The sequence below is a fragment of the Glossina fuscipes genome, unplaced genomic scaffold (assembly GCF_014805625.2).
Source record: "Glossina fuscipes isolate IAEA_lab_2018 unplaced genomic scaffold, Yale_Gfus_2 2, whole genome shotgun sequence".
NCBI lineage: Eukaryota > Metazoa > Arthropoda > Insecta > Diptera > Glossinidae > Glossina > Glossina fuscipes.
Genome location: NW_023998416.1, coordinates 5,398,032 through 5,419,029, shown reverse-complemented (window position 1 = coordinate 5,419,029; position 20,998 = coordinate 5,398,032).

Genomic DNA, 20,998 nt, shown 5'->3' with positions numbered 1-20,998 from the left:
AATTTCGTGAAACATATCAAATGCTATCGATAAAGAATATTTATGTGAGGTGTATAGCTGGTTTATTGTCTGCGAGGTCATGTACTGTGTAATGGTAAAATTTTGCCACTCTCCCTAAAATCTTGCTCTAAAGCAATTATACTCAATGTGGCAATGTTGTCACTCGCTTCCTGCATAGAGAGATTCCCTGCATTTAGCTGTTCCTTCACATTATCGCCTTCAGCTGCCCCTTACTGCGCCCAAAGGACTTTAAATAACCGAAAGGCGTCTAGTTAGATGTCTAATATAATTTTTTATGAAACCAGTTCTATCGAAGATCGCTAAGGCCTAAGCGATGACGACCACATGTTCTACCACATTTGTACTTTGTTACTAACCATCACGTTAGGAATGGTACCTCACCCTTCATGGTGAGGTCCCGAATGTCCTAATACAATACAAGACATAAATAATTCTATGTTCTATACGTGGTGTGAAAGACTTGGAACTTGATTTCGATACTGACGTAGGCTGTGATCGCTATTATTGTGACGCTGTTTGTCGACTCTAACTTACGGCATCTTCAATATATTACCTCAATGTGTGCGATCGTGCTATCGTTAAGAGTATCGCACATAAGTTAAGAATATGAAAATATTGCCGCGGAGAGGTAATTGGCCTAATAGGTACAATCCATCCGATATCTGAATGCTTTAACGTATATCTTAAGGTACTTGGGTAATTAAAATCTTTTGTATTAAATATATACACATATCCGATATCAATATTATTTATTGCACTAAAATGACTAAAGGTTATGTGTGTTACGAAATGCATAACTTCCACTTATCTCATTGTTTTGTTCATTGTTGCATATACATTACTCTTCCAAATTGACTTTTTCCTTATTTATTTAAAAATATTGCTATTTATCACTGCGATTTTTTCATTTTCTTATTACAATTTATTTCCTTCTATATACCATTCGTGAATTCAGTCGATATCGAAACGTTTAAAAAAGTTTTATTATTTAATTTTTTTTTTTTTTTTGTTTTCTTTTTTTACCTACGCTTGTTTTCTTCGCCCAGCAACTCAATAAACTTTCAGAAAAAGTGTAAATAAAGTGCGAAGAACAGAAAACAGCCAAGTTATAGACAATTGTGTTATATGGATTGAGAGAAAGAAAAAGTTATAATAACCGAAACATAAGTTCATAAATTTTCGCACCAATAAATTTCATGTTCTGGTTATTCTCGCCTCTCTTCGTTTCTCTATTCTTTTATGTTACTTTTTGATTACATTTTTTATTTCCTTGATTGGGTTTTTAGGCCAGTCTCTACAGTTGCTACAAACTTTAAATGAAATTATTTATTATAAAGATGAAAAAATATTCTACAAAATGCTACACTTTTCGCATCTAAATAAGTATTTTCAACCACTTGACATTTATGCTTAATTAATTCAAATTAATGCTAATTAAAAATTAATTACGTTTTACTTCAGGGGAGGGCATAAAATTATCATTAAAATTTCCCAGAAGCGCGATTAGAAATGATTCGAAACACAAACTTCCAATATGAACAGTGTACTATTCGGGGTAAAATATTCAAAATCCAAACTGCTTGCAGAGACAACGTCCAACTTATATCCATTTTATTCTGCGTAATAAATGAAAGCATCTCGCACTGAAAATTTGTTACAGTTTCCATCTATGTGAACGAAAATTGCAAACAGCTGTAAAGCATATCTTGTTTAACTGCTCCAGTATGTAAACTGTAGGTAATATATGCGGCAATTTCTTCCGAAAATGTTTCTTGACGATATTTCAAAGACAGAAAGAAAATAATTCATATAGAAATTCGGTCCTCTTTCGGAAATAAAAACAAGTAACAATAGTATAGGGTGGGCAATGGTCCACCATTAAATACTCTGCCCAATCCTACAATTTTTTGACATCTCGAAAATTACGGCCACTAGGCACATAAGAAGGCATACAGGCCGGACAGACAAGCATGAATCTATTCAGAAAGTGAATTCGAATCAATGGGCATGAAAGAGATGTATCTCAAGTCTTTATGGGCGTTGCATTCATCCGTACAAACTCGCTCTTATACAGCCAGTAGTGTAATGCATAAAAATAAAGAAATTTTTAAATCTTTAAATTTTTGGAAATATTGGTTTGACCGTAGATGGGATCGATTATGATTGTTTAGATAAAAAGCTTTTTCGCTCACTTTTCCGAGAAAATCGGTCAAAATCGGCAATAAAATAACTTAAAGTGAAGCAATCAAATCAAAACTAGATATATCCTTCACCGAAGAAATGAAGAATTGGAGAAATACATGAAGTACATGAAGAATTAGAAGTACAGTTAGTTTGAAAAACTTAGCTTCGGAAAAGCACGAAAGACATTTTAGGTAAAGACTTCACGTGAAAATTAATTCCTTTAACCATATAAAGAATTACACTGCAATGTCCGCTAAGATAGATAAGTAAGTAGGTGTGTATATATTTAAATACTAAATGTCTACTAGTCGATAATCCCGATTACTCTGTTATACATAACATCAAATTAACATTCGGTTCATTATTAGATATAAAAATCTCTACTGAGCCTTTTCTGTTACACTGCAGCGCGTCATCTGTTATTGTCTTGCCGTACGCTCAAGAATAAGATAGATAGAAGAATCTTATCCTGTAGAATAATATCATGTATATATAAGGTGTGTGTTAAATAATAAAGTATAGAAAATGCACCTTATTCGCCGCATCCCCCCTTGAAAAGTTTCAATTATATGATTGTTGAATATCTAAGGGATCGAAAGAATCGGTCTGTCGGTGCGATGATAGCTTTAAGCTTTAATCCTCATTTCTGTAATCCATTTCACGCCAAGAGTGCGCCTAGAGAGTGCGTAATTTTCAGGAAGTCCATTACCTTATCATTTTTGCTTTATTCAATCAATATCAGTGTCATGCACACAGGTGACATTTCGGTAATGCTATCTATATATATAGAGTTTATTATAATGTATGGAGCTACTTATTAAATTGTTTATTGGTTTTTCATTAACGTTAAACAAACTAGTATACGTTTTTGAAAGTTCGGTTAAAATTTATCTCTCAGCTAAGTGTGTGAAATTGCTTTAGTGGTTATATAACGTGGCTAGCTATTCAAAATTTTGCATTATTATGTACATGTATGAGAATAAATAATATTTTTGACACGCCACATACACACACACATGTATACATACATACATACATACATACATACAAACCCGCCAATGCGAAATGCTGATGATATGCAACAATGGCTCGAAATACAATGAAAGAGAGGAAGGAGAGAATGATGTCGTTAGATAACTGAACGAATATGCCAGAGTGTTTCCGTAAGTGGACAAAATTATGGAATAGAATATCAAAATTGGAAAAATGGTATGGCAAAGTAATAAGCACTTTGAACGTGCGGATGGGGGGGCGAGGAAAGTGTCTGCTGTCTGTTTAGCGAATGATCTCAAATGTTATCATGTGGCCCGAATCGTATGATGGTTTTTGATTCTTTTGTTCGGTACTGTCATTTACATTATGTAAAAATCCATGCCAAACTCGATGTAGAATATGAAACAGCAGCGAATTGCTGACTCTGATTGTACTGACACAAGCAAACACATTCTGAATGAAACGAGCAATGAGTTTTATGTACATTAATAGAAAACGAATACTTGAAAGCTAGCAAAATTCACAGCGGGGTGTCACAACATGAAATGAACTTATGTTTTGTTTCCTTAGAATAAAAAAAAAACAAAAAAAAAAAAACCAAAATAAAAATAAAAATAAAAAAGAAAAATGTAAAGAGAGAGAGCTAGAGCTAGAGCTAGAGAAGATAATCGGTGGGGTCGTGTGTACAAGGATTGAAATATTTTTTTCTTATTTTACATTAAAATGCAACCACACAGAATAAAAGCATTGCTTTTCCATACACCACCTACACACGCGCATATAAGAAAAACCACGCTTTTCTTTTGCTTACAACAAAAGCGATGTACTGAATGAATGAATAACTGAACGTACATACGAATGAATGGGAAATCTGAATGAACAACTACAACAACAAAAATATTTCTCCTTTATTATCTTTACTCTTTCTATATATGTATATTCGTTTTTTTTTTTTTTTTTTTTTTTTTGTTTATGTGTGTGTGTGTGTGTGTGTGTGTGTGTGTATATATATATTTGGGTTGAAATAAGAGAATAACAACAAAGCAAATGTCACACAGGAATCTTACCGTGAGCTTTTAAAATTGTTTGCAACCTATAGAGTCGCTGTCGTCGCTCTTGCCGTTGCTGCTTTTGCTGTTTTCTATGTTTGCAGTATGGCAAGCATGCAGTGTCAGCAGAGGACACTGTCAGTACGACAACACGTATAATTAAAAAGGCGTGTGAATTATTATTCCAGAAAATAAGTTCCATAAAAAAAAGAGAAAGAAAAACCAACAGCAAAAAACAAGTAAGGAAGAAACTGGTATTTTGCATAAAGCCTGACGCGCAGTGCACAGCTGCATCCGCAGTAATACTTATTATTCAGCGAAAAACATACACTCACCCATACACCAAATACTTATAACACACTATGCTTTAGTTTCATGGCATGCTGGTGCATAATACCCGAACCACGAACCTACACAAAAATTCATTTTTGTATTTTTTTTATTTTTTTTTTTATTTTTTTATTATACGGGAACGCATACTTGACTCTCTTTCATATATTTCTAATGTCATGACTTTTGTTATATGATATAATACTTTAGGTGTGACTTTTGCGATTGTGTGTGCTGCGAGCTCAAGAGTTTTCCAAAGCAATTGGCTTCATTTATTTGCAGTGGCTTGAATGCTATGACAAAAAATAAAATAATAAAAAACAAAAAAAAAAAAAATAATAATAATAATAATAAAATATAACAAAGAGAGAAAATAACAAAATTTCACATTTGATGGAAGAACATAAAAAAATAATAATAATATTTTTAACTGAAGTAGAAAAATTAATATTTAATGAAAAAAATTTCATAACTATGTATCTGTTATATATAAAATATATTTTTAAATGAGAGGAAAAATCATCGGCTAGTAAGTAGATATAGAAACAGATAGTTCACAGATAAGAGCGGCGGGCGAGTTTTTCATATCAATTTTGATGAGAAACTTCAAAAGAATTTCCTGCAATAAATTGCAATAAATATACGTATACGTAATATTTTCGTTCACCTGGCCAAAAGCCAAAAAACAAAGCCAAAAACAAAAGTATGTCGACGACGAGTACATAAAATATTAAATGGAAAATACATTTACTCCTCGTCTCTGAATGCTTCGAAGACTTATAAACTGCTTAGATTGAAAAAAGAAAAATGTGATTAGTAAAATCTATCTCGTTAACTCTGAAACCGAGGAATTGATTTGCAAAGAAACGCATCCCCTATTCAATTTGATAAATTTGATAGCTTAGCTTTGCTTCAAAGGAAAATCAGCGGTTAAGCAATGTAAAGATAACCGTGTCCGGGCGGATCTCATTTTTTATGCACACACTTTTGAATTCGCAAAAGTCTTTAGTTCTACGAGTTTCACACTTCGTATGGTAACTAAATGGTTTAATAATCGTTCTTATAATTGTATTGTGAGCAACATCACAAGGGTCGTCATAAAGTAGTCACATGTAGCAAATGTCAGAATTGGTAGGGTGACTTTCTGTGGCTGTTTGGCAGCCTCTTTAGCTTTAAGAGCATTTACCGAGCATATCACAAAGAATTTCTCTTATTATAACGTAGTACAGTACCACAGCATCTAACGCTCTAATGAGAATATTTAAAAGAATCGTATCATAAATCGTGGAAGGAAACACTCTCGCAATATTAATTAAATATAAATTCTTCAAGCATTTATTTTCATCATTAGATTTTCTCTGATTTTGCCACAAAAAGCCATAGATAACTTGAAATCACCTCAATGTTAAGAGAATTTCTCTACCCTTCACTGTTCGGGTAAACACGCTTGTGATCTTTCTAAAAAGTTGTATTATTCGTCAACGAGAATAAAGTTCTTCTGAGTATGCTTGCGTTTTTTGGCTCATGCGCGTTGTGAGAAATGCGTTATGGACATAATTCCACTGAAGTAGTCTTCAGTTGGATAAAAGGGGTTTGATTACTCGTCAACCTGCACCATACATTTGGTATCTACCAATCAAGATCAAAGCAGCGCAATCGCCTGCAACCATAAGCAATCCGCCTAAAAAGATTATCTAACGCATCAGCGTCTCTCCTCATGTTGGCAAAATATTGAATGAATTCTCGAAAAATTCATTCAGAATTTGTTGCATTCGAGGGCTTATACAATATCGTAATATTGCCTTTTTTGTTAATGCCAACCGATACACTAAACCAAACAGGGAGGACATGTATCTATACATATATAGCAGTGTTTATCTCGCAAAATAAAAAAAGCAAAATTGCATTGACTTTTAACAGCTAACAACGCTGAAAACGAACGACAAAGTGACTAACCTGACGCTCCGTGCGTATATTGCATTCTTTGATTTTTATACCAATCATAAAAGGATGAGGAGTGTATTCATTTTATCAACGCATTTGCAACATCGAGAACAAAACTTCGGAGACCCCACATGATATATACGTATATATATTGTTGGTCAACATAAAGTTCTGAATCGATTTACGCATGTCCGTCCGCCCGGTTGTACGGTTGTCCGTCTGTGCAATGGCTGTTGTAAACATTCTTGTGGATGCAAAAATGAAGTTATCGACTTTAAACTTGACATAACCATTAGAAGTTCCTGCACGCACGTTGATATTGAAAATGGGCCAAATTAGTTATAAGACATGCTTATAGTATCACATAGACCGGGAACACCTCTGTTTTTTAAAGGGAATGAAAAATTGGTTTTTTGCTCATTACTCATAAACTATAGAAAACAAATGTACAAAAATTTGAACCGATATTCTATGGGTGATGCTGTGCACAGAAATGGAAAAGATGACCACACCCACTCAATATTATAGTGTATCAAAATTAAATAATTTTTTCAATATTTTCATAACGCGCAGAAACACACTTCAAAAACCCCATAAAATATACAAATTCTTAGCCAGTTTCAACTCTTGAATACACCTAAACAGGTCCACATGTTCGTAGTATGTGTTTGCAATATTTGTGGTAAACATTCTCTTGCTAGCGAAAATGAAGATATCGCCTAAAAATTTGCAAAAGAATTTGGAATTGAGCTAAACTTTTCAAAGGACACGCCTATAACGCCCTATAATGCCTATATGAAAAAAACTTTTATAAGAAATTAACTGCGCCCACTCCACATTATAGAGCATAAGAAGTTTGTTCTTTTACTTACTTTGTTTTTTTTGGGAGGAAAAGGGCTATGGGTATAAAAATTAAGTCCCACCGAATTTAATTTACGATTTTCATTTTTTCCTTAGTTGTCAGATAAAACAAAAAAAAAAAAAAAATAATTTAAATTAAAAATATTATTTCATTATTATTATTGTCTCAGTCAATCAATATGGAAAAACAGTTTTTGAAAAAAAAGAAATATATGGAAACAAATAATAGCTCAGCTTAGGTATCTCTGCTCTGCAGTTATTGGAAACACATAAATAAGTACCATTTACCTAAAATTTTATTCACTGCGCTAATCACATAAAGCCATCATACGCAAGTCTCCCTGGGCAAAAATCAATGCCATCAAATATCATCCATCGCTCTTATCTGGAATCGTTTCATTTTTCCCTGTTGTTTCGAAGGCTCGAATTACCCGAATTCAATACACGAAGATGATGGGGTAAAAAAGGTGAGCAAGCTTGCGGCAAACGATTCAATAGCTACTTCATTTTATGAGCACACAATAAACTACGTATATATGCATAAGAGAATTTTCAACCGCCGTGAAAAGATGATTAGAAGAGAATTTTTTTTTTTTTTTAAATTCTTTGCTACCTTGCGATTTTTTGTGAATTGAGAAAAAAAAACAAGACATGAAAATTAAAAAATATTAGGAAACATGCACACATAAAACAACTAAGCCTTTAACTGTAGCCACAAAACCAAAAAAACAGCCAAGCGATTGCTCTTAATTGTCATGCACTGTCGCAATCCAGGCAGGAGAATATACAAATCGAGTCATAATAATTTTCAGAGACTATACACAACGCCAGATTTTTGATTTTTTTATCATAAAATCTATCAGAAAATCCTGATTTCATTACCGTTTCCAGGATTACAAATGCATACGTGGGACGCTAAATTAATTGTGGCATTGGTACCCCGTCACTTTTCTTCATCATTTTTTTTCCTCCCAAAAAAAAAAAACACTATGTAAAAAAACCTCACATAAGCTAATATTATTCCCTACAAAATCGATCATTATGTTAAAAAAGAAAAACAGGAGGTTCCAGTCTCGGTAACAAAATATTGAAAATAGCTTCTCTTAATAGGTTTCAGCGTCGTTTAACATACATCAAGAAAGTTCAGTTGGTTAAATTCATTAAAATTTTTTATAACTGACTTTGTTTATTGTGGCTTTTCGACTATTTTGTATACAAACACTCTATGGTAATTTTTCTTTAATTTTTTATGATATCAAGTATGATTTTGTTTTGTTTTCTATTTATGGTCATCAACATAGTTTAATTGTCGATTACCACAGCAGGGACGCGAACCAAATATAAAAATGGTTTACCATTTAGTAAAACGAAAAAATTGACCTATGTACAGGGGGTGAACTCCCACTAATAGTTATATTATTAACTTAGCTGCTACTTGAAGGGTGTGAAACGGTGCCATTCATAAAACCTGGCTGGCGTTCGCTTTATTAGGTTAGGGGAATTGAGTGCAATAAGAGTTATGTAGCCTTCTTATGTAAGAGATAAATTCTTATCTCTGCTTATACATACGTACATGTAAGAAATCTAAAAGATATATTTATAATCGGTGCGATCGCATTTGATTGTTTGATTTTCATTTTTCAAATAAATGTATTCGGCTTTTATGCTACATTTCGCAATAAATTCTACTCGAACATATATAAACAAACACATTAATATTCTAAATTTCAGATCTAAAATCAAACAAAAACAGAAAAGGTTTATAGCAATCTCTCTCTCTCTCTCTCTCTCTCTCTCTCTAATACCTGAAATTAATATATGTAAAGAGATTACGCTTCGTTTACTCGCATTTATTTTGATCAATATAAGCACAAATTTTATTATGAATTGTTTTTGGAGAAAGAATTTTTTAAATGAATTTTTTTATAAATTCCAATCTGAGTTTATTTAGCCATAAAGTAATTATTCGCTCTTTTATTCATATAAAATATTCAATATTCTATACCGCTTGCTGGGTAACTTAACGTATTGATACAATTTTTTTCCGTTCACTAACTTGCAAAATTTTTCATTTTAATATTTAATATATTAATTTTCTTGTATTGACGAAAGTTAACAACGAAATAAAGAAAATATTGAAAAATATTTTTGTTTTTTAATTAAATTAATTCGGCTTTAATTTTTTTGACATGGCTGAAATAATTGTGAATTGATCTCAAGTGATTTTTCGTTTTTTTCCAACCGAAAATTGTTTGAAAATGTTAAACATTTTTGCTGAAAATAAGTTTTATTTGGATAAATGATGACCTCGGCTTTGCTAACGCGACGCGGCAAGTTGAACGTAAGACTTTCGGTTATCTTATTATGGTAAAAGTTCAGTCATGTCATAAATTTCTTTGCATGTATTCTGCTTGGAAATGTTTAATTTAAGCCAAGCAAACCCCACATGCAATAGGGACAGAAAACTAAATTTATATTAGTACCCTGCACAGGTTGTGGTACAAGACGTTGCGCGGACGTAAGTAACATCTAAAAGAGCTTAAGATAGATCCTCCTTTTTTGATACCGAATCAATTTTTGCATCGGTCTAAGCTTGTCCGTCCCTTTGTCCGTTCGATGTATGTCCATATAATTTTGTGTTCTGCTTACAGTCCGCAAATTTTTGAGATATTTTGGTGAAATTTGGTACACTGACCTGCTTTGGCCCAAAGACATATGACATTGAAAATGGTTGAGATCGGTCGACTATATCGATCATTCCTCACACAGCGCCTTGTTTTAAAAAGCTGTTATCTGGAAAAAGTCGCAATTTTCAAAAGTTCTGCACAAAGGTCGCTGAGTAATTGCATTTCGGCATTCTAAATTGGTAAGAAAACTCGGACAATTTTCTGAACCATCTCTCATATAATCGTTCCCGTCAAAAACTAAATTTTTATTCGCTGAGATTATTTATTTATGTATATTTTATGGCGAAAATTAATTCATAATAGAAAGTTGACAAAGAAATTGACCTTACCAAATCCGGACCACGTAGGTCTATTTCTTGAATATCATCACAGGGTTCTCAGAAAATATAAATCCTTATATGCCAGAAAACCCTGTTTATAGAAGTTTTTTGGTGAAAATTTGTTCATGATAATAATTTGGCATCAGGGAGACCAAACTACAAGCCCGTGGATCGATTTCTTGGACCCCACCTCCTTGTAAGATTGCTCACAAATAATATTCACTTTAGATAAAGATTTAATTGTTTATATTTTATGATGAAAATTGATCCATAGCAGCAACTTAGCAAAAAATTTAGCAGGGGAATTTAGATCAGATAAGTCTATTTTTTAGACCTTAACACAGATAGGGGTATAGAAAGCCAGCAATAACGGCATTTCAATGTAGGAATTTACCATTTGATATCTGCCTGAATGAGATCGCAATGAAAAGTTTTAGATATAAAATCGTTAGGTGCTTTGGTTATAAAAGCCAATTGTGGCCAAAGTCACTCATCAATTAAGCCAATCTTGGATATTGTAAGGAAAAAATTTAGTATTAAGTTTAATGTTTTGGACAAAGCCAAGAGTATGTTGCCGCGACTTGTACGAACGGCCTCTGTTTGCTGCCTCTTTAATATATTATTTGAAAAAAATTCATACAGTTATGAAGTACAAGTAAAAGTAAGTAACATTATTTTGAATGAAAAATCACAAGAATGCAATCGCGCCATGTTTGCTGGCGGGCAAAATATATATACAATAGTAATCAAGTATATGCTAGAGCTTTAAACAAGCTACTACATGCGAGTAACATGAGCGTACATGAATTGATTGCTAAAGGCTATAATAAACTGGTATTTGTATGTTACCTCAGAGAAAATTGCAATTGGTGTGCAACGGTTACGTTGCTTGCATATGTGCGGGTTAATAAAAACCGAAATAAGAATGCAAGTTAATTGTTGCTTGATGTTGATTGATACGAGTTGATGAAAAGCATCAATAAGAATAGGGAAATAATAGAAATTGTACTCATTTAAATTTGATGGCTAGATGATGTAATGAGAAATGAAATAAAATTTCCGGAAAATATGAACAACAGATTATGAGCAAGGAAAGCTGGTAGGAGACATATACGACATGTATCTTTGGTAATATTAATTTCGGCGCAAGGAACATGCTTACTAAAGCCATCCCCGCTGACAGATGAAAAAATTGTCTGTAGCTTGCAAATACTTTGATTCTTGTAGAATATTTAGCATCTTTTTTCCGGGCTTTATATAACGACCAACAGTTCCTTTCTTATTCTTCGCTTTGCTTTTTCTATCGAATTCCTTCTTCTCCCGTTCTCCCCTATTTGATCATTCCTACCAGGTAGTTCATTTCCATTCCTAAGTAGGTAATCATGCTGCTTCTCGTTCTTATCATTCATTGCTATCGCCTCGAAAAAACCTGATTGAGGAATGGTCGTCTCTAAATGAGAGTCAGTACAATAGGAACCCGAACCATAGATCCTAAGAAACAACACATAAAGACGTACAGGCCGAGCAGACAATACCTCTAAACGCCCATAGAAAACATATGAAAATTTAAGTATTTATTATAAACTTATTTTATGTAATTGTAAGAACACTTGCATGTTTTATAATCCAAGTAATAAATTATGCACTTATCTTAGATGCAAGAAATTGAAGGCAAGTATGATGCGATTCATAATATGTGGTAGTGTAATGGTGGCCCTGAAAGTGAAATTCTCTAATCAGTCGAATTTAGATAAAGTGTCGTAAACGTGATAATTCCGTACCCGTTTTTGTTTCCTTTACAATATCTCAGTTATTGTTATTACGCAAGCAAATGGAAACGAACAAAAACATGAGATTAAGTTAGATCACATATAGTATATTGTTACGAAATTCGCTTTTCTATTATAGGAGTCGTGCCACTACTAGATCGTGGTTATTCTTTTCCAGAGAAATACACTTCAAAATTCTTTTATTTACAATTATCTACCCTAAGAGTGGGATTACTCATAATTTATTTGGGCTATTTATCTCGGCACAAATGTTCTTGTCCGACTCACTCAAATTTTTTTTCGACATACACATTTTTACATATACATTTTTACAAGCATACTACTACATGGCTTCATTTTTAATCCCTGTCTACTTTTCCGCTAATCGTTCTCATCGACCGGCATGGCGCGCCGCGAATGTACATTTGTTTTTTTTTTCCTTACCAAATCACCCAATCTTTTCGATGGACACTTCCACAACTCCCTCACACCTGTACGACAAAAAGTGAGAACTATTTGCTTTTCGCGTTTTTCGCTCCTTACTCATAAACTATAACACATATATCATAAAAATTTCCAGTTTTACTCTGAAAACAAGACGCGCCCGTCCAATATTATAGACTTATGAAAACTTCTCCTTTTTTTTTTTAGACTTTTTAAAGAAAAAGATTCAAAAAATCCGATCAAAGACGAACATTATTTTTTTACTTATTTTTTCAATATATGTTATAGTAACCACCAAAGGCCTTTTTAGTTTTAAAACTCTGGTCTTCGAATCTATTTCCTCGACTAAATTACTTACAATAATAATAATAAATAAAAGTTAGCTTTAGTCGCTATGTACATGTTTCCAATCATTGAATCTTTATAATCACTTCATCATATTTACATAATTATGTTTATTTTCTAAGGTAGTTTTTCGGTCTATTTGTTCTTCCACTATTGTGTGGTAGACCTATTGCGAACAAGTTTGAATGCTGGCTGAGTCGATCGAGATGTCAAGACCTGAACTTGACCATTTCTTCTTTCACTATGAGAATTCTAAACCATGTTCCATGAGTTCCTACGAGTTCCTTGAGGTGCATCAAAGTTATATGCTCTAAGCTCAAATGGTTTTCAGAATTGCTTTGCAATTTTTTTTCAAGAATTAACTTTGATTTTTGACCTTATTGATTAAACATCTGTATGCTTTGTATCGATTTCATCGTCAGATTCTTTTTGATGAATTTCTTCGTTTTTCGTCGTCGGTACTTTTAAGGAATAAATGCTTTTTGATTTAAAGGAAACAATTGTAGTTGAAGATATATATATATATTACTTACACCTTCACTTAAATCCCTTTCTATCGTAGTAAGGACGATAAAAAATTTTCCGTATTTACGGCAAAGTTTACATATATTTTTCTTTTCTTTGCCTTTTCATGTCAGATCTCTTTTCGAATCTCTCCTCTCAATTGAGGGCTTTATTTTTCTACCATTTGTATTCTGCACGAGAGTAGCACGGCTAGTCCTTCCCACCTACCATGAAACTTTCACTGTATTCTTTTATCGTGATTCTTTTCTTCTTCTTTCTTTGCTGTTAAGAGGTACATTCGTACAGTTTTCTTTACCTTTGGGCTGCCGGAATTTCTGAAAAGCTTGTTATCCCTATCATTTCTAAAGCATCAATACTTCTTAGCAGGAGAATCTATCTAATATTTTTTAAATTAAATCGTGTAAGGCAACCAATTTGATCATTGAAAGTCTAACTAGACTGACCTTGATTTTTTTATATAGGTAAGGCTTTCAACTAAAGCGTATAACATTTATTAGAATTCTCTGAGTATACATGCAGTAAACATCTGCCAATTATTCATGTGAAGGGGCGTCCGTAATACGACTTCTCTATCTTTATTTCTAGGAAATTTCTTTCAAAAATGATATATTTCTTCAATTTGAAATTAAAGCTAAAGTTTTTGTCATCTTCGGCCAATCAAGGATCTATGTAATTTAAAATATCACCTATTACGTAAGATGAAACAAGTACAACAATTCCATGTGAAAGCCAAACTTTATTTTGCCTTTAAAATTTTGTAACTTACGAATAAAAAGCTAAAAAAAATCAAAATAATGTCAAAGGAAATGGAAGCCAATGGAACGTAGCTGAGCGCTAACTCATAATGCATATGTAAACATGCATGGTGAGGTCTGCATATCATATATATATATATCTACCCATAGGAAAGGCCTTCTATACATATTGTATCGATTCGCATTTAATGCTGGTTATAAACAATTAAGGCCAAAAAATTGTTCATGCGCAAAACTTATTTACGAATTTGACTTAGTATTAACAAATTTTACAAACGTAAAATTAATGACAAATGCAAGCAAGCAAGCGACACATACAAGCTACACCCGCGATACGTATTTGAGCGTATATTACATGTGTGCTCGGTTAGACGTTACAAATTGAATATGCTTCAAGAATCACTCAAACAAAAGTATAAACAAACGTATAACATGCTTACAATCGTATTTTCGACGTTTTTAAAATCGCATTTACATTCTCGATCTCAGTGCAGGGACTGTGTATTTGTGTAAACGTTTTTCTGCAATGTTTGCCTTATTTCTTGCCTTTTATATATGTGTGGGTAACGAAAATTCCACGCAAATATTTGCACTCTTGCTCAATTTCCAAATGATTTATTTATCATTGAGTTTTGAGGGAAATTGTTTGATTTTCAGTATCGTGTCGACGGCTCCTATTCCCCATGCTTCTCTCGTCAATTGCATTGGCACCGTCACACATAATGCTATATGTGTATATGTATGTCGGGAGTGACGATGTGTTATGATATGTTGAAAATGTGCCTCCACGTTTACATATCGATTTCAATGTTTTGCCATCTAACAGACGGCAATATCTGGGCGTTGATGTCAAATCTTTGACTTGTTGTTCTCGTTCCTCCTTCCTTCTATTGCAAATATATATTCGAGAATCTTATATGGCATTAATAACATTTGCGTATACATACACAAGTGCACATATTACTTCTACGTAAATATCTCATCGCTCACACGTTGTAAATTCACAAAATTCCAATTACGTTAAAACCAAGTGAATTATGTCTTTCGCATCTATACATACACAGTTATATATATGTAAACCTATATGCATTTATATATGATTATGTTTTTTCTCAACATTTATTCCTATAGCTTTTAACATAACCCTGGCAAGATCTTTAATAGAACTTACCACAATAATCTTAGAATTTTCTTCATTTTTACCGCTTTTTCTACAGAAAAATCGTTTAATCATAAATGCGGGTCTTTATTGTGGTACCTATACCTAATACTTTGCTTTTTTTTCAATCATTTAATTCCTAAAAGTTAGTAGACATTACGCAGAGAAGAAAAGTCCCGGGAACTAAAAAGCAAAACGTATGTGTTTTTAATGTTAATTTTTAAATCTAAATATATCCGCCTGAGTGGCCAAGTAGGCAAAGAGTCTCAACTAACAAGTCAATGGTCATGGATTCAAATCCCAAGGGTGGCAGAGATGCACTTGACGCGCACCTCATATGTGTTTATATACATTTAATGTGTAACAATTAATTGATTTCAACGGTTCGACGTTCTAAGGATATCAAGAAAAGCAATACAAGGTAATATTTTAATTTTCATGCGTCCATCCATACACGCGCCAAAACAGATTTAGGACAGAGAAATGCTAGTTCATGTGGCTTACTCGGTAGACTTGCGTGCGGCCGTCCACTGCTTATTTGCATCGACGGGACACGCGGTTAGCAGCGCTTCACTTCCTACGAAAATCTACAAAAGTTGCTCAATGATTGGGTTCGCTCAAAAGGAGCATTTTTTTTTTTTTTGACATGGCATTCACAAATTATCAAAAAGGTGGGCAAAATGTATACCCAGCGGTGGTCAATAGTGCAAGTAAAATATATTTTGTAATTTGCATAAAATGAATAGAATCTCGGTTCACATACCTGGTATTCCGGATTAGTTCGTCCTGCTCCCTTTTACCACGCTCGCTTAAAATGACTTGGAAAGATAAAACTTCACATATATAAAATATATCCAATTGATGACTAAGAACTAAGAAAACCAACCATGCAACGAGCAGAGGCTTGAAACTTTGAATATCTACAAGAAGTTGGTCTGGAAATCATGACAAGGCTTTAAAAGGAATGCCTTATAAAGGAAAATTTCAGTAAAAAAATTAAAGGGTTTATCGGATAATGTACAATAGCGATTCTTTAGAGATATTGAGAAAAAGGTTACACTTGTGACTAACTTTCTAACTTGGGTGTATACCCAGTCGAGAAGTGTTACGCCTTTACTCATTGTGACCAAAAAAAAAAAAAAAAACTCTACAGCACTTGGGATTTAAAACCGCGAATACTGGCTTGGTATGTAATGGGTCATAATGAAAAGTTTCCGCGGTTTCGAGGTTCGCGATCATTTGCCCGGCTCGGCTATTCATTCGGTCTACAATATATATATGCTGAATATAAAGAGGATTCTAAAGAGAATAGGGCTTCTTCGAAATAGCTCCTCATTCTGGCGACACATATTAATGGCTGCCTGAGTTCGAGAAGTACATGCTTCGCTGACATTCTGTCAAAGCTAACGACAATCGAATATTTGGGAACCGAGATGAAGACTAACGGCTGCCTAAGCTGGAGAAGCACATTCTTCGCTGACATTCTGTCAAAGCTAATGACAATCGGATATTTGAAAGCCGAGATAAAGATTTATAAGTAATAGTGTGTTTGTTGCATATTTCCGCAGAAGTTCTTGGCGACAAGACGCTTTTGCTTCATTGGCAAAGACATTTATTTCTTCTTTTTCTTTTTGCGTTGGGCAGAAGTCAAATGGCGCTTAATCGGACTACTGATTGATGGTTAAAGATTCAGCTGATCTTTTTAGTACGCAAATTGTTCATTATGGACATGTAGTGCAACCGGAACGTGCAATTTTGTTTACCTTAGTATGCATCTTTCATAATCTACCAGCCGCAAAAAATATCTTCCAAAATCTACCCAAATTATTGTTGCATTTTTCGTGCAGTGTATAGGGATTTTCATACTCGTATTAAATGCTGTCTATTATTTTCATTGTTTGGATCAGAAGAAGGCCATTCAGCTACAGACCCCTTAGCGCACTTTGGACGGAACGCAATGCCTAATAAACACAATATTTTCAAATGCAAATATTTATGTAAAGAAATGTCCGCATGCTCGGTACTAATCTGAAATATACAAACTCCTCGTTCGCATTCGCTTTGCACTCGTATTAAAGAATGTGAAGAATTTTTGTTCGTACCATAGGTATACGTCTAGTGAAGTTTATACGATTCAAATTCATAGTTGCTCTCATTCAGATTGAATGGTAATTTTGCTCATCAACCGTTATGGCAGCAATTATGTCCACAATAGCAATGATAATATTTACTTATATGGTAATAAGACCCGAGACTTTTCTGTTTATGCAAAAAATATTGGAAAATGCGTATAAATAAATACAATGGCAATATGATAAATACATACTTAACGATAAATGAACGTTATATGCTAAAAAAAATGTTGTTTCTATCCGAAATTCTTTTCTTCTTTGTCGACTTTAAGCATTAAAATTTGTCAATTTATTGTTTTTGTTATATGTAATGCATATAAACTATACGCATAAGTGTATACCTATAAATTGATGCACATATGCGATGTTATCGATACACGTATTAGCAAGAGAGTATATCCTTTTCCCTATAAAAAATAATAATGTAGCATGTGTAGTTGATAGGCTCACGTTCATGCATAAAATAAGTTGACAACGTACAGGCAATAATTGATTATATTTTACTTGTAGTTTTCTCATTTTTAATGCATTGAAGAAAATATTGTATAACATGAACTAGAGCATTTTCATTTTTCTTTTCTGAAAACAAAATATTTATGTCACATACTACTTGAATTAGATTTAATTAAAGCAAAAGCTATTCATAATCAATGAGAGTTGCATTAATTAGGCCTTTTTCATTGTCTGCAAATGAAGAGAGGGAAAAGTTTTATTTGATTTCTATGTGTCATGAATGGCTTTTTTTTTTTTTGTTTTTCTTGGTAAGAATCTATGTGCTGGCTGTTGGGACAAAGACAAAAATTGTTTCACTTTCTAATGCTGCTTTGTGGTCAAATGAAAATATTCTACTCAGGCGCAGGGCAAGTCCGTAATTAATAGTTGAGAAATTAGGTGAATATTTATCTATATATCGCTTTGGGTTTATATTATTTTTTTTTTTTTTTAGTTTATGTAATTATATTGAAAATTATCATTTTTAGGAAAAATTTCGATATTTTGACTAGATTTTGAATGAAATTTTCAGAAAATTATTAAAGTGTTTTTGAAAAGAAAAATTGTAATATTGCAACCCAGACCGAGAGCTACCATGCTTTCACTTCTTTTTTGAATAAATTTTGTGTGTGCCATAGATTTGTAATTTTATCACCTACGATGGATAAGTGCAACATTGTTGAAAAGGAAATTTCTCAAAATAACTGAAAATTAATAAAAGCAAATGAAGATTTTTGATATTTTGCCTGGCGCCTTATATAATACAAGTGATTGAAAAAATGATTAACAAAAATACCAGAGAGCTTTAACGCGTTACGTAATCAACAAAGATATCCGAGCGGAAGATCACTTTTGTGATCTGCTTCGAAAAGTTTACAAACAACGCTTTTCTTTTTCAAGCTGGAACGATTGAATCGTGATATTTGCAGAAAAAGTTGAAAGTGGGGTGGGATTTACGTAACATTATGTAAAAGTCCGAATTTTAATAAGTCATTTCATATATTGGGATACAAGAGTGCATATTTGTACTCGTGCATGCAACACCCAAAAGTACCGGAGGGAGATGCATCCTTTTCCATCCTTGGATCGCAACATTTGAGATATTTTGATGAAATTCGGTACACTGGCTTCTTTTGCCCCAAGGACGAGCGTTATTGGTATATGTTTCGTATCGATCACTTCCGTTTCTTTAAAAAACCATTACATGAGCAACTCAAACGAAGTCGTGTAGGGTATTTAATAGCGGGCCTTAGCCCACTGTGCGCATAGTTGTTTTAAATAAATTTCGAAAAATTCTCACTATCTTTAGTGGGCACAACTGTGATGTAATACTCCTGAACAGCGGAAAATAAATAAATTTTCAGTAAATTTATTTTTTCATATAACAAAAATAAATAAATTAAAATGTCAGCATTCTAGAGGAAAAAAATCTATTCTTCTCATATAACGAGCAGTGGACGTTACGTAAGACTATAGCAATTTTTTTTTTTTACATATCTAGCCAACAATAACGTGGGCGAAAGCTGCCAACGTCATACAGTGGCCATCATCGAAGCACAATGATGTGCTGCATACAACGCTAAGCATTGTGCCAATTGTCAATTGCAAAAGTCTGACCGGAGATTATTTTCGAATGATTTAAAATTCTAGTCAGGTGGTAACAAATAATAAAATGCATATAACGGTAAATAGTTGTTGCTGAAAGGAGACAAATGAAGCAGAGAAAAATTCACAGAGAAATTATCGTTTTCCAAATGACTTTTACTTTATTTTCTCGATCAGCATCCGCAACAGAAGTGTTTCAATATTTTCACTCCGTTTGTAGCATATGGACGTGTGCTTAACAGTTTTCACAGTTAATTTCTTAAACAGAAATTTTGCAAATCGGCGCCATTTTAAAATGCGGGGAGATAGGTTATAATTTTCGTAACTGATTAAGAATTTATTATAAATTTTCAGCTTATGTATCAAAGAAGCACGATTATTGTTTTGGTGATTCCCAATGATGGGCCTTTTTTTGCATGGTTACGCAGAAGATTGAGTTAATGCAAACCATTTCCGAAGTCTTAAAGCTTTGAAAGTGAATCTTCGGCAAGTTGTGGCCTATGTGCAGACAAATCATCGAAAATTATCTCAAAAGGATCCGGTTCTCTAGAATGTTTTCCGTGGAGGATATTTGAATGGTGTTGGAATGGTTTCATAAATAATGGCAAGATGCAAACAAATTATTGAAAAAAGAATGCAATCCAAATTCCAGTCAGAAGAAGTCGTCTATTCACATTTACTTTCGGAACCACAAAATGGGTAACCTTTTCTTGCCTAAGTAGAACTCAATTCAGAAATTGCTAGCACGTTCCCGCTATTTTTTTTTTTTAAGTAATCTCGAAGACCATCGTTTTCCTGAACTTTATTTGCAATAATTTTATATCTTCGTTGCCATCACGACGATTAATGAATTTTCCAAACAGGCAACAAGCCATTGGGCCAATGGAAATATATGTTGCTTCGGGATTAAATCAAAATAAACACAAAACACAAAACAAACAAAACAAGATACTATTAGGCAACGTTATAGGGAAGAGTGAGCTAAATTCGACTTTTGCCTATTTTATTGGTGCTTAAGATTCCATAATTCTTTTTATCAATTTTCAATAAAACATTTCAAATGCATACTCCTTAGTTGGAAATATTCTATTTCTCTCTGCCATTATTTTTCATCTGCAAATGAACTTAACGGAAATATGTCGTTGAATATGGACATGCTCTACTTTTTCATCTTCCTGCAATTTTTTTTTTTTTTTTCTTTTCTTTTTTTGTCAGCTAATGATTTTCGCAATTTCTCCATCTCGTTGCAGTCTCTGTCCCGTCGTGTGTTTCTATATCATTGTAATATTCTCAGCAAATGTTACTCAATTATTAAACGCTATAGTGAGTTAGTCATTGTTTGTGTGTGTGTGTGTGTGTGTGTGTGTGTGTGTGTGTGTGTGT